This window comes from Sapajus apella, unplaced genomic scaffold (genome assembly GCF_009761245.1).
Source record: "Sapajus apella isolate SASKATOON/1434 unplaced genomic scaffold, GSC_monkey_1.0 scaffold3, whole genome shotgun sequence".
In the NCBI taxonomy this organism is placed as follows: domain Eukaryota; kingdom Metazoa; phylum Chordata; class Mammalia; order Primates; family Cebidae; genus Sapajus; species Sapajus apella.
In genome coordinates, this window is record NW_022436943.1 from 4,610,283 (window position 1) to 4,619,690 (window position 9,408).

The 9,408-nt window shown below is 36.5% G+C and overlaps 1 non-coding gene across 1 annotated transcript; it reads left to right on the forward strand.

Moving 5' to 3' along the window:
- Positions 1–591: 591 nt before the first annotated feature.
- LOC116535984 lies at positions 592–697 on the forward strand. The gene has a single exon (XR_004262423.1). It is a non-coding gene; the product is annotated as a U6 spliceosomal RNA (small nuclear RNA).
- Positions 698–9,408: the final 8,711 nt, after the last annotated feature.

Here is a 9,408-nt window from a genome sequence, read left to right on the forward strand (position 1 = left end):
GTGAAGGCAAAGGCAGGACCTTCTTCACATGGCAGCAGAAGAGAGAAGTATAAGCAGAGGAAATGCCAGACACTTATGAAACCATCAGATCTCATGATAACTCACTCATTATCATAAGAATAGGATGGGGGAACCACCCCCATGATCCAATCACTTCTCTCCCTCAACACATAGGGATTACAGGTCCCTCCCTTGAAACGGGGGGATTACAATTCAAGATAAGATTCAGGTGGGGATGCAGAGCCAAACCATATCATAATGTTATAAAGCAATTATTATTATTACCTTCATTGTAGGGATGACAAGACTGAATCACAGAAGTCAGAGTAAGGGGTAGAGCTGGGAATTGAATCCAGAACCACTGACTCTCAGCAACTGTACCTTGCTTCCATGAATATATTGAAGTTTACATTTTAAAATCAGGATGGTTGAAAAATGCTCAAACACTATCATCAAAGAACATCAAACCAATACGCTCTTTTTTTCTTTTACCAGACGTTAGTATTTCTCATCTTGTGCAACTCAAGCATCAGTAACCTGGGCATCCCCAGGTCTTCCAAATCTCACTTTAACATTATAAAAACTGGCTCAGTGCTCTCTTCAGCAGCACAAATACTAAAATTGGAATGAAACAGAGAAGATTATCATGGCCCTTTCACAGGATGACATACAAATTCATGAAGTATTCCTGATTCATGTTCTTGTTAATGAGCAATAAGAAATCATCTGAAGGTACAAAACTCACTGATAATACTAAGTATAGAGATAAACACAAAATATTATAACAATGTAATTATGGTGTGTAAACTACTCGTGCCCTGAGTAGAAAGACTAAAAGATAAAACTATCAAATATGATGACTACAACAACTTTTCAAGACATAGATGGTGTAAGATATAAATAGAAACAACAAAAAGTTAAACAGTAGGGGTGATGAAGTTAAATGTAGACTTTGTATTAGTTTCCTCTTTGCTTGTTTGTTTTTGCAATCAATGTTAAGTTGTCATTAGTTTAAAATAATGGGTTATAAGATGTTATTTGCAAGCTTCGTGGTAACCTGAAATCAAAAAACCTGCAATAGATACACAAAAAATAAAAAGTAAGATATTAAAACACACCACCAGAAGAAAACCACCTTCACAAAAAGAAAGACAGATAGATGGAGAGACAGAAGGAAGGAAGGAAAGAAGGAAGGAAGGAAGGAAGGAGGGAGGGAAGGAAGGAAGGAAAGAAGGAAGGAAGGAAAGAAGGAAGGGAAGGAGGGAGGGAGGGAGGGACGGAGGGAAGACCACAAAACAATCAGAAAAAAAAAATTGGTAAGTAAGTCCTTACATATCAATAATAATACTGAATATAAATGGACTAAACTCTCCAATCAAAAGACATAGAGTGGCTGAATGAATGAAAAAAACATGATCTGGGCTGGGTGCAGTCACTCATGCCTGTAATCTCAGCATTTTGGGAAGCTGAGGCAGGTGGATTGCTTGAGCCCAGGAGTTCAAAGCCAGCTTGGGAAACATGGCAAACCCTGTCTTATAAAAAATACAAAAATTAGCCAGGCATGGTGGCATGCACCTGTAGTCCCAGCTACTCAGGAAGCCAAGGTGGGAGGATTGCTTGATAAAAGCTGTCTCAAAAAATAAACAAAACCCCATGATCTGTTGCCTACAAGGAATACACCATCTGTATAAGGACAAATGGAAAGAAATAGAAAAAGATATTCTATGCCAATGGAAACAAACAAACAAAAAAAAAAGCAGAAGTAGCTATATTTATATCAGACATAATAGATTTTAGGATAGAAACTATAAGAAAAGACAAAGAAGGTAATTTTGTAATGGTAAAGGGGTCAATTCAGCAAGAGGATATAACAATTGTAAATATATAAGCAGTCAACACAGGACCACCAATATATAAAGCAAATATTATTAGAGCTAAAGAGACAGAGGGAGACCCCAATACAACAATAGCTGAAGACTTCAACATCCTACTTTCAGCATTGGACATATCATACAGACAGAAGATAAACAACAAAACATCAGACTTATCTCCACTATGTATAAACCAAAAGGACCTAATAGATATTTACAGAACATTTCAACCAATGGCTTCAGAATATACATTCTCTCCTCACTGCATGGATTATTCTCAAGGATGGACCATATGTTAGGCCACAAAGAAGTCTTTATATAAATTCAAAAAAATTGAAACTATATAGTGTCTTCTGTGCCCACAAGTAATAAAATTAGAAATCAATAACATTGGGAACTATACAAGCACATGGAAATTAAACATACACTCCTGAATGGCCAAGTGGGTCAATGAAGAAACAAAGAATTTTTATATTTCTTGAAACAAAAATGCAAACAAAACATACAAAAACCTATAGGATACAATAAAAGCAGTAGTAACAGGATAGTTTGTAGCAATAAACATCTACGTCAAAAAAGTAGAAAAACTTCAAATAACCAACCTAACAATGCATCTTTAAAAAGTATAAAAGCAAGAGCAAACCAAACCTAAAATTTGTAGAAGAAAATAAATAATAAAAATCAGAGCAGAAATAAATGACATAGAAATGAATAAATCAGTAAAAAAGATCAATGAAACAAAACTTAAAAAAAAAAGAGAGAGAGATCAACAAATTGACAATAAACCAAGAAAGAAGACCTAAATAAATAAAATCAGAGAGGAAAGGGGAGACACTGCAACTGATATCACAGAAATTCAAAGGATCATTAGAGATTACTGTGAGCAACTATATGCCAATAAATTAGAAAACCTAGAAGAAATGGACAAATTCCTAGACACATACAGCCTACCAAGATTGAACCATGAAGAAATCTAAAACCTGAACAGATCAATAACAAGTAATGAGATTGAAGTCATAATAAAAAGCATCGCAGCAAAGAATAGCCTTGGACCCCAATGGCTTCACTGCTGAATTTTAACAAACATTTAAAGAAGATCTAATACAAATCCTACCCAAGCTATTTAAAAAAAAAAAGGATGAGTGAATACTTCCAAACTTATTCTATGACGCCAGTATTACCCTGATACCAAATCCAGACAAAGATGCATCCAAAAAATGATTTTTTTTAGTTTTCTAAAAATTCCACAAATATCCCTGATGAACATTAATGCAAAAATTATCAACATAATACCAGCAAACCAAACTTAACAACACACTAAAAAGATCATTCAACATGATCAAGTGGGATTTCTCTCAGAAATGCAAGAATGATTCAATGCATGCAAATCAATCCATGTGATATATCAACTGAATGAAGGAAAAAATCATTTTATTATTTCAAGTAATGCTGAAAAAGCAGATGACAAAGTTTAATATCCCTTCATGGTAATAAACCTTGAAAAACTACATATAGAAGGAACATACCTCAACATAATAAGAGCCATATATGACAGACCCAGAGCTAGTATTACACTGAATAGGGGAAAACTGAAAGTCCTTCCTCCTAAGATCTGGAACAGGATAAGGATACCCACTGTCTCCAGTGTTATTCATTATAGAACTGGAAGTCCTAGCTAGAGCAATCAGACAAAAGGAAGTCATCCACATTGGAAAGGAAGAAGTCAAATTATCCTTGTTTGCAGATGACATAATTTTATATTTGGAAAAACCCAAAGACTCCACCAAAAAAACTATTTGAACTAATAAACAAATTCAGGAAGTTGCAGGATACAAAATAAACATACAAAGGTTAGTGGCATCTCTATATGCCAACAGTGAATAATTTGAAAAAGAAATGAAGAAACTAATCCCATTAATAATAGCTACCAATAAAATAAGCTACATAGGAACAAACTTAACCAAAGAACTGAAAAGTCTTTACAATAAAAACAATAAAACACTGATTCAAGGAAATGGACACAGACACACACACACACACACACACACACACACACACACACACACACACAAATGAAAAGACATTCCATGTTCATGGATTGGAAAAATCAATATTGTTAGAATATTCATACTACCAAAAGCAATCTACATATTCAATGCAATCCCTATCAAAATACCAATGACAGTTTTTACAGAAATAGAAAAAACAATCCTAAAATTTATGTGGAACCACAAAGAACCTAGAATAGCAAAGCTATCCTGAATGATATGGTTTGGCAGTATCCTCACCCAAATTTTATCTTGAATTGTAGCTCCCATAATTCCCACATGTCATGAGAGGGTCCAAGTGGTAGGTAATTGAATCATGGTTGTGGGTCTTTCCCATGCTATTCTGGTGTTAGTGAATAAGTCTCACGGGATCTGATTGTTGTATAAAGAGGAGTTCTCCTGCACATGTTCTCTTGCCTGCTGCCATGTAAGAGATGACTTTGCTCCTCCTTTGCCTTCTGCAACCTATCCATCTGACAAGGGATTAATAATCAGAATACATAAGAAGCCCAAATAACTCAGTAGGACAAAATCTAATAACCTGTTTTAAAATGGGTGAAAGATCTGAATAGGTATTTCTTTAAAGAAGACATAAAAATGGTAAACAGGCATATGAAAAGATGCTCAACATCAATGATCATCAGATAAATGCAAATCAAAACTACAATTAGATATCATCTCATCCCAGGAAAAAATAGCTTTTACCCAAAAGGCAATAATGAATGCTGCTGAGGATGTGGAGAAAAGGAAACTCTGTTGGTGGGAATGTAAATTAGTACAATCACTATGAAGAACAATATGGTGGTTCCTCAAAAAAACTAAAAATAGAATTACTACATGATCCAGAAATTCCACTGCCAGGTATATACCCCAAAGAAAGGAAATCAGTATTTTGAAGAAATATGTACACTTCCACATTTATTGTAGAACTATTCACAATAGCCAAGATTTGGAAGCAATCTAAGTATCCATCAACAGATAAATGAATAAAGTAAATATGATACATTTACAAAATGGAGTATTATTCAGCCATAAAAAAGGATGAGATCAACAGGGATGGAACTAGAGGTCCTTATGTTAAATGAAATAAACCAGGCACAGAAAGAGAAACTTCACATATGCTCACTCATTTGTGGGAGCTAAAAATTAAAATAACTGAACTCATGGAGATGGAGAATAGAATGATGGTTGCCAGAGGCTGGGAAGGGTAGTGTGTGTGTGTGTGTGTGTGTGTGTTTGTGTGTGTGTGTGTGTGTGTGTGTGTGTGTGTGTGTGTGGTGGGGGTGCAGTGGTGGTTAAAGGGTACAAAGATATAGTTAGATAGAATAAATAAGACCTAGTATTTGATAGCACAACAGGGTGACTACAGTGAACAGTAATTTATTGTGCATTTTAAAATAACTAGAAGAGTACAATTGGAATGTTTGTAATACAAAGAAATGACAGGCTGGGCGCAGTGGCTCACGCCTGTGATCCTAGCACTTTGGGAGGCTGAGGTGGGTGGATGACCTGAGGTCAAGAGTTCAAGAAATGATAAATGCTTCAGGTGTGGATACTTCATTTATCCTGATGTGATTATTACGCATTGTACACTAGTAACAAAATATCTCATCTACTCTATAAATTTTATATATATACATATATATATATATATATATATATATATATATATATATAAAATATACTAACAAAAAAAACTGGCTCAAACCCATGAACATTGCAGTTGTCTCTCCAGCATCCATGCACACTCATCTCCATGTGTAGAAGCCATGATTTGAGTTGGTTGATCTTGACCCTGTTGGTGTCAGCATAACCTTACCTCTTTGTCTCAGTGATTGTTTCAGAGATGGAGTGTGCTATGGTCTGAATGTGTCCCCCAAATTTTCTGTGTTGGAAACTTAATCCCCAGTGAAACAGTGTTGGGGCATGGAGCTTAGGAAGAGGTGATTAGATCATGAAGTTTCTGCCTTCATGAGTGAATTAATGTTGTTATCAAGGGAATGGGTTAGTCATCTTGACAGTGGGCTTGTTATAATAAGCTTGACTCCCTCTTGTTCTCTTGCTCTTCTGTCTTCCACCATGGAATGACACAGCAAGAAGGTCCTCATCAGATACTGAGTCAACGCCAGCATCATGCCCTTGGGCTTCTCAGCCTCTGGATCTGTGAGTCAAATAAATTTCTTCCTGTATAAACTACCCAGTCTGTGTCATTCTGTCATAGCAGCACAAAATGGGTGAAGACAGTGAGCAACCAAAGTAAACTTGGTTACTCAAAAAAAAAAAAAAAAAAAAAAGCCCGTCACTACTTAGTGTTTCTTGCACCACTGGGACTGGTTCAAATTAGTTCAATCTTGAAAAGTGCAAGGTTTTGTTTAATAGTTGTGGAAGGAAACAGCTCCCTTTTGCATCTCACCTCATTGTCTTCTCTACCTATAAAGGTACTGAGTCCTTGTTTCTTTGGCTTACCTTTCCAAAGAACCAGTAGTACAAGGCAGAGTATGTGGCAGATGTCTACTGAAAGTTGAAGACAATGGAGATGGCTACATAACACATAGAACAACAAAAACATAACATAAAATATTAGCTTGTTTTCCAAAGTCTCTATGCTCACCCTCTGATCTGGCTTTCTTTTCCCCTTAGTCACCAGCTTCCATCATCATGCTTAACAGCTCTGGCTCCAACTTCCCTGCATCTTACTTATTTTCTCTCACTTCCTGGGCTCCTCATCCTCTTCTTCTCCAGCTGCTATGCAAAACCAGAACATTCTCATTTCCTTTGCAAACTAGTTCAGCCTTCCTTTTTCCTGTCTTCTTCTTTACAGCAAGGTTTATGTTTTATTTCTCACCCCAATTAATAAACCAAGATACTTTTTAAGCAAATGTATTTGCTCCTTGAGAGAAATTCTACTGTGGCTTCCAGCTTTTAGAATATTTTCTCTATGTTGCACTATTAAAGAAAATATAATCTGCCCTATCACTTGAACAGACCTTGTGCCCTGACTTCACATGCCATTTCTGTCACCTATGACATCCTATTGATTCTGCATCGGAGAAGCTCTCAAATTAAGACCCTCTGCTCCCACCCCACCCTGTTCTGCAGCTCTATTTCAGGCCATCATTGTCTCTCCCCCAGACTGGGGTTACCAAGATCATTCCACAGTCTCTGATGAAGTTTGTGCTAATCTTTAGGGAAAAACAACAATAATGCAGCAAGTTTCTCCACACATCTAAATTCATTTAAAATAAATAATTCAAAACTGAATATCCACATGTAAATAATGAAGCTGGATGCTTACCTTTCACCTACATACCAAAATTAATTTAAAATGGATCAGGGGCTTAAATATAAGAGCTAAAGCTATAAAATTCTTAGAAGAAAACATTGGGAAAATCTTACTGGCATTGGACTTGACAATGATTTCTTGGCTTTGACACCAAAAGCAAAGACAACAAAAGATAAAATTGATAAATTGTACTTCATCAAAATTAAAACCTTTTATGCATCATAGGACACTATAAACAGAGTGAAAAGGCAACCTACAGAATTGGAGAAAATGTTGTAAATTATATAACTGATAAGAGATCGATATCAAAAATTTTTAAGGAACTCCTACAACTTAACATAAACAAAACAAACAACTTTATATACGAGTGGGCAAAGGACTCAAATAGACATTGCTTCAAAGATATACAAATAGCCAATAAGCACATTTAAAGATGCGCAACAGCACTAATCATTAAGGAAATGCACATAAAAGCCATAATGAGATGCGACTTCACATCAATTCAGATGGAAATTATCAAAAACAAAACAAAACAAAAAAAAATCAGAAAACAACAAGCATTGGCCAGGATATGGGGAAACTGGAATACCTAGAATGAGTTAGGGTGTATTTCCTCCTGTTCAATTTTTTGGAAAAGTTTGAGAAGGATTGGTGTCAGTTCTTTAAATATTTGATATTTCTTAAGAAAAGAATAATTCTTAAGAATAAGAAAATATTTCCTGGAAGTCATCCATTAGACTTGCCCTCACATCTAAGTATTAGATTACATGCTGTGTCAGCGATTCATGGTTACGCATCATGTTTTTCTACTTCTCTAGTAAAGAGAATTCTGATTTTTTGATGGGATCTTTATGCATTGTAGAAGCTGCACACTGTCACTTATATCTTGCTCTAGTTGTTAGATGTGAGTTATTAAATCCAGCCCACACTCAACAGTAGGAAGTTATACAAGAGTGAATACCAAGAACCAGGGATCACTGGAGACCATCTTGAAGATGAGCTACCATAGACCTACCTCCTTAGTCACTTTACATGTGTCTAGTCTTTACAGCATTGTAGCCAAGTAGGTATTATTATTTTAGAAATTTTAAAACATAAAAGAAAATACTAATGCGGTACCCATGAAAATACTCTGCTCATATCTCCTTCCAGTGAATCTCCTGTGGGGTGCATAGTTAGCTGACAGCCCCAGTGTTACTCTAGAATATTCCCAAATTTGCACTAGGGCACTGCTTTCCCTGAGCTGCTGCTGGCCAGTGCCTGAGTACAGCTGGGGCATCAGAGAGGGCCCATTCCTGGAGGATGCAGGACTCATCTAATGGGCCATGTTCACTCAGGAACTTCCCATTGGCCTGTCTGAAAATGTCTCAGAAAGATCTGGGGCTTTTCCTATATAATCCTCCTTCCTTACCACTTTCCTTTCACAGATGTCAGACCTGCCTTGCAGTCTAAGACTGTCCTTTTCCATTCCTGCTCTTTCCCTTTAATCCTTCACAGATATTTTCCTCCAATAAATCTCTTGCATGTCTAATTCTACATGGTGTTTGTTTCTCAGAAGACCTGAACTAATGTGTCAGAAAAGTTGAGTGATTTGCCCAAGTGAGTTGGTGGCATAAATGGGATTTGAACACATGTTTTGACTCCAAAGGCCAAACTCAAGCTCCTTCAAAATAGCATGCCATCATTTTGTACTGAGTTAATGGTGGCCCTCCAAAAGATAAGTTCATGTCCTAACACCTGTAACCTGTGAAAGTGATCTTATTTGGAAAAAGGGTCTTTGTAGATGTAATTAAGTTAAGGATCTCGAATTATTTGAGTGGGTACTAAATCTTATGACAAGAATCCTTAGATGAGACAGAAAAAGAAGACACAGATAGAGGGAGAAGGCCAGAGATTACAGTGATAGCCTGGAGCCACAGAAGCTGGAAGGGGCAACGAAGGATATTTCCCAAGGGCCTTCAGTGGGAGCTTGACCCTGCTGATACCACCTTTATTTCAGACTTCTGGGCTCCAGATCTATGAGAGAGTAAATTTCCACTGTTTTAAGCCACCAGTTTGTGGTCATTTGTTATGGCAGTCATGGGGAACTAATACAAGTATTTAACCTCTATCTTTAATACTAGCGCAGTGCCTCACACATATTAGGTGTTTTAAAAGAGTGATCCTTGTGGCACATATACACCATAGAGTACTATGCAGCCATAAA